This window comes from Bidens hawaiensis, unplaced genomic scaffold (assembly GCF_021521415.1).
Source record: "Bidens hawaiensis isolate Kalapana, Puna unplaced genomic scaffold, B.hawaiensis_p1.1 tig00061142_1, whole genome shotgun sequence".
Lineage (NCBI taxonomy): Eukaryota > Viridiplantae > Streptophyta > Magnoliopsida > Asterales > Asteraceae > Bidens > Bidens hawaiensis.
Genome location: NW_027501010.1, coordinates 72,937 through 78,936, shown reverse-complemented (window position 1 = coordinate 78,936; position 6,000 = coordinate 72,937).

Here is a 6,000-nt window from a genome sequence, read left to right as displayed (position 1 = left end):
CTAACTGGGCTAGGCCCATTAGGTATCATGATGGTGGCCATGAGGCTCCCCTATATAAGGAGGTCCTCCACCTCCTTATCAAGGGTTGGAAAATTCTCAGTAAGAGCCACCACCATATTTTTGTGTCTGTGAACAAGAGATCTTCAAGATCATCTTAGCGGTCACCTCCACACCCCAGGAAAGCCCATCGCGGTCTCACAGTTGTAGGTCACCGGCGCTTGCCGTAGAAGAAGAAGATGCAAGACGTGGTTCGTTCATCTCGAAAATCCGTGGAAGCATCGTCATGGATCAGGTAAGATTCATTTTCGTGTTTTCGACACTAACCTTATGTATGATTACCTTGAAAAAGAATACTTTATAGAAGAATATGTTAGCTATGAGTTGGTGAATACAGATAACACACGTTTTATAAAACGACTATCATGAAACAATCAAACAAACTTAACCATTTTACTAGCAATCTAAACATTCAGTTTGCCTTTTTCAGCCCAAAAGTTTAATTACGACACACACTAGATCTGTCAGTTAACCCCGGTTAATAATGTATGCGTACAAATTTTTTTTATCTTTTGAAAAAGTATAATTACGATACACACTAGATCTTCCGGTTAACCGTGGTTAATAATGTATGTGTATAATTTTTTTTATTTTTTATTTTTTTGAAAAGCCAAATATATTAAAAAAAAAACCTAAGAGTAACCATTTACAAAAGGAAGTAATAAAGGAAACAACCAAATAACAAAACAACAAAAGGCAAACGACAACCTATCATAATGGGAAATTTACGAAACTAAACCTACACCAATCTTTCCAATCAAGACTAGGTCCATTAATAGCTCTATTACTACTCTATAGAGCATGCTTTCACTTAGGTTATGTGTAGTGGAGGGGATACAAAATGGGGCGACTTGCGCCATGTGACGCTAAGTCAGCAAATATTGAGTTTTTGTTTGAAGGGTGTAATGGTGTTGTAGCCTCATATATGCATGCATACACACACACACACACATATATATTATACATATATTACACACACCTTTGAATATAATAATTTCCAAAACAACATGACATGTGAAAAAATACTCGTCCCCCCCCCCCAATTTATTGCCCACTTATCGCCTAGAGGACGGTATTTCATGATTTTGTAGCCCCTTTGTCGCCTGTTTTTGCCGCCCATTACTCATGAACTTATAGCCTTAATGTTGTGTCATGAACTATCTTATGCATGAAATGCTTCAATCATGTAAAGCATTTGATTTTGACACTTATCTTAGTTTTGTAGACTACATTCTATTCACTTGATAATATATCTGGTGATAGTTTTCTTTATTTTATGGTATTGACAATAATCATTCTACACTTATAGTTAAACCATGAGTTTTTTTATGATCTTCTAGATCTTTACATGATAGTTTTAAGTTTTTTTTTTCTTTTCAAAATAGTAGATTTAATATAAAACAAAAGGTTTTTAGGTATTTGACAAAGAAGTAAATGATATTAGGTGTCAGCCATCTGAGATGGTTGGATTGGATTCCTAATGCAATCCACATAAGCAAAGACGTGGAAGTATATGGTGACTAAATAAGCCATCTGAGATGGTTAGATCCAACCTTATTCCCTTACTGACACGTGGTAGCATTATACGAGACTAACTATTTTTTTGAACGACGACTTTACTGTATTTAGGCTACCGCACTCTTCAAATTTGGAGAGCCTCGTTGACCTACTCTGGTTAGACTATGTTGTCTTAATCGGGCCTACGTTAGCTTTCAAAGTTTGTCTTGGGCGTTCCCTCGGGAAACCATACCGCCAGCTGCCACTTTACAGTCGTCGTACCACCACAAGAGCATAACTCTCTGGTGTAACACACGATGGTATGAAAACTCGGGTGGGCTCGGGGTTTAAACTAACAAGTTTTGTACAAGGTCTATCTCAAATCATTAATTTCCTAGTTTCAAGAAGGTCGACGTTCTAAAAAATAGCTGGTCTCATATGGTGCTGCCACATGTCAATAAGGGAATAAGGTTGGATCTAGCCATCTTAGATGGCTAATACAATCCCCACACACTTCCACGTCGTTGCTTACGTGGACTACCACTAGAAGAACGGAATCCAATCCAGAAATTTGAGATGAATGAACACCTAAATCCTATGTACTCCCTTGTGAGGTACCTAAAAGCCATTCATTTTATATTAAAGCTACTAATTTGAAAAAAAATAATCATAAGGTTTTGTGTCATTCTTTTAGATCTTTACAAGATCTAGTTCAAAATTTCAAAATCTTATATAAAACTTTGGGTTTGATTTGAGACTCCAAAACCGTTTATAAATGAAATCATTCTTTTTGTTTTGGTAATTATATGAACCATCTAAAGATTTACCAAGTGTCTATATGGTTTGTTTAAGGGAAAATTATCATAATAAGCGTTTATGAATACGTTTTCTGGTTATAGGTGTCATTTCCAAAAAATTCCCAAAATAGGTATTATATACTAGTCGTGACGAATAGTTTATGATTACACAAGAGTAGTTTGTATAACCAATTATAACTTGCCATGTGTACATAAGGTAACCGTAACGACCAGTTTTATTAATCATCTACTCGTAACGGTTAAATAAGTTTAAAGCCTCGTAACCAACGCCCATGAGTAAATAAGAAATCCTTTAGTCGCGACGAGTAGATTTTAAAACTTTACGAGTCACGAGTAGTTTATCAAACTAACCACAACGATGCGTTTGTTTAACAAATAAATCGAACCAGTTAGTTTTTCAAAATACTAACTAGAACGGTTAGTTTGATAGGTCAACTAGTCGTTATGAGTACATCTTGGTCAACGATTAGTTTACATTCACCATACGAGTTTTTTATTAGTAATTTACTCGTCTCGATAAATTTACATGGTGAACATTACGCATACGAGTAGTTTATGCGTAGTAAACTGTTGCGTGTGTGCGTTGCGGTTAAAATATGAAAGGTGGGGATTTTAGCTTTCGCATAAGATCGTGTTTTAAATTTATAAAAGTGATTTCTATTAAGACTAAACAAACACAAAATAGGCAAGTGTACCTATCGTATATGTAGAATAATATTGGTAAGAACCAAGTATCGATCCATGGACACAAATGTTTCCAATAATGAATCTTTGTCTTACTTTAATCGAAAGGTTTAATCATTTTGAGGGTAATTTTTAAAATTTTTATAAAACAGAAATATATATAATATATAGGTGACAAGAAGAGAAGTTCTAAGTGAGTTATTCAATTATATGAAGGTTTATCATCTAATATCAAGAATGGGGTCCATCTAATATCAAGAATCCACTCCATTATTCCTTGATGATTATTAAATAAACATGTGATAAACTTGTCCTAATAATAGATGATTGAAAAGTCCTTCATTTCTAAGTGAACATATTGTATGACATAAAAGAAAGTAACATGCGCATTTTATTGTCCACCCATACCTAATGTCATTCTACCACGAGAATGTCAATTTTAAGTAGACAAGCAGTTTGGTAAGTAGAACGATTAGGATTGACTTCGATATCTCAAATACAATTTCTAACAACTTCGAGTGGTTATAGTTAACTCACACAACCTCCCCTTAGTTGATTAAATTAGATTATAATTACACATTCCATTAACATATGATTTCTTTAACTAGCATGATAACCTAAGCAATCGTGTTAACAATGTTATTTCAGAATTATCAAAACTAGAGAAACAGATCATAGCTTATATCTCATCATTTCTAAGTACAACATAAGGATCCATGTTTTATCTTGAATAAAGTATCAAAGTATACTTTTTACCATTCCTAGTTTCCAAGAATATGAATTACCATAAATGATTATAAATCATCAACCTTGATGTATTGAATTAAAGTGATAAAACAATTCTTCATCGATGGATAATTGCAAAATAACCAATGTATTATACCAAACTAAACCACATGTTTCACATAATCATTAAGTAAAACAAAGCTTCTTCATAGATTATAGATGGTAATTGGAGTTAGCTCATAATGAGCATTGTTATGAACATAAAAAGAGAAGATGATAACAAACACATGATTAGACTAGAACAATCTAACCAAATGTGGATGAGTCCCCCTTCTTAATGATGATGGATTATTATGATGATAACCTCCAAGCCTTCAAACTCCTCACAAGATCTTCAATATGAGTGTAATATGGGTGTTTTTATAAGAGAACCCCGTTTAGAGATCTTCTTCAAGCACACCAAATGAGTGCAATATGCTCCACTATTTATAGGCTGTCTAGAGAGGGAAGTATGGACCCGTGATTAGTGAGGCACGGCCCCGTGTCCAGGTGTCCCAGTTGCAAATAACCATATACTATACCAGACTAAACCACATGTTTCACATAATCATTAAGTAAAACAAAGCTTCTTCGTAGATTATAGATGGTAATTGGAGTTTAGCTCATAATGAGCATTGTTATGAACAGAAAAAGAAAAAATGATAACAAACACATGATTAAACTAGAACAATCTAACCAAATGTGGATGAGTCTCCCTTCTTAATGATGATGGATTATGATGATGTTGATGATGATGGATGATGATGATAACCTCCAAGCCTTCAAACTCCTCACAAGATCTTCAATATGAGTGTAATATGGGTGTTAATATAAGAGAAACCCATTTAGAGATCTTCTTCAAGCACACCAAATGAGTGCAACATGCTCCATTATTTATAGGTTGTCTGGAGAGGGAAGCACGTACCCATGATTAGTGAGGCACGGCCCGTGTCCACGTGTCCCAGTTGCATGTTGTCAGATCGTACAAGATGACTCACAACGGGGATGTTCTCTCTGAGGCACGCCCCCGTGATTTTATTGACATGTACCTAAATATTTTTTGTCTTATCTTATGGTGACCACGGCCCCGTGGTCAGGGAGGCACGGTCCCGTGCTTTTGTCGTCAGTGTTTGTATTTTCTTGTGATCAGAAGCATAGGGGCGTGTTTCTTAAAGCATGGGGGCGTGTTTCTTATTTATCTTGTGTTTTCTTCCATTTTTCTTTGTCTTTTCGCTTGTTTATTCGTTTGAGGCTTGTGTTTACCTGAATTTGCATTTTATTATGATAAGTAGCCTTCTAAGCTATGTTATTTGATAGAAGTAGAAGTTTTTAGAGATTATTTGATGCTAAAAAGATGTTTAATTTTATGTACATCAAACATCCCCACACTTGAACATTGCTTGTCCTCAAGCAAGCTACTTATAAATATTCTCTAAAAATAGCAAGTTGGGACCATTGCTTCAAATACCCCCAAAAGAGTTCTAAGAAAATGGGAACAAAATGGCCAACCTTAAATCATAGGAATATATGTAGTGATAAAAAGGTAATTTAGTTTTTATGAGCTTCTGTTTATGCAAAACATCACGTCCTCACAATGTTCACTCATGCTCGGTTTATATATCTGATCATACATGTGATGTATGTATATGAACACTCTTAGTTAAAATGTAACCTGTGATAAATAAGCTTGTAACAAGTTCAAATTTCCACCTTTGTGAAGGGTTGCATATGTTAGAAGGTAATTGGGTTTGGTTTTGTTTGAACCAGGATTGGGTATTTTGTGGTGGTTCAAGGGGTTTAGGTTAAAGAGGATGGTAAATACAACTTCTGCTGATCATCGGGAATCTTAAGATGTCTTTAATGGTCAGCTTTTTTTTTTAAATAAAGCTAGTGACTCTTTTAAGGTCAGATCGTCAAGACCAGTTTTGTCGAGGATGTGAATCATTTCTTCCTCAATCATTCTCTGAGCATAACTCCCAACTCTAATGGATCGTTTGACTCTGAGCCTAATAGCCCCCACCCTCATTAGTTCGGTAGATTCATGTTGAGACTGAGTTTGACTTTTTCTACATCTTCCTTCGTGGGACCAGTTTCCGCATCCTAAGCATCGTTCGTATCTTTTTGCTATTCTTTCCATTGCGCTTTTGGAAACTCCACAAAATGGTGGCCTTTGTTTGTT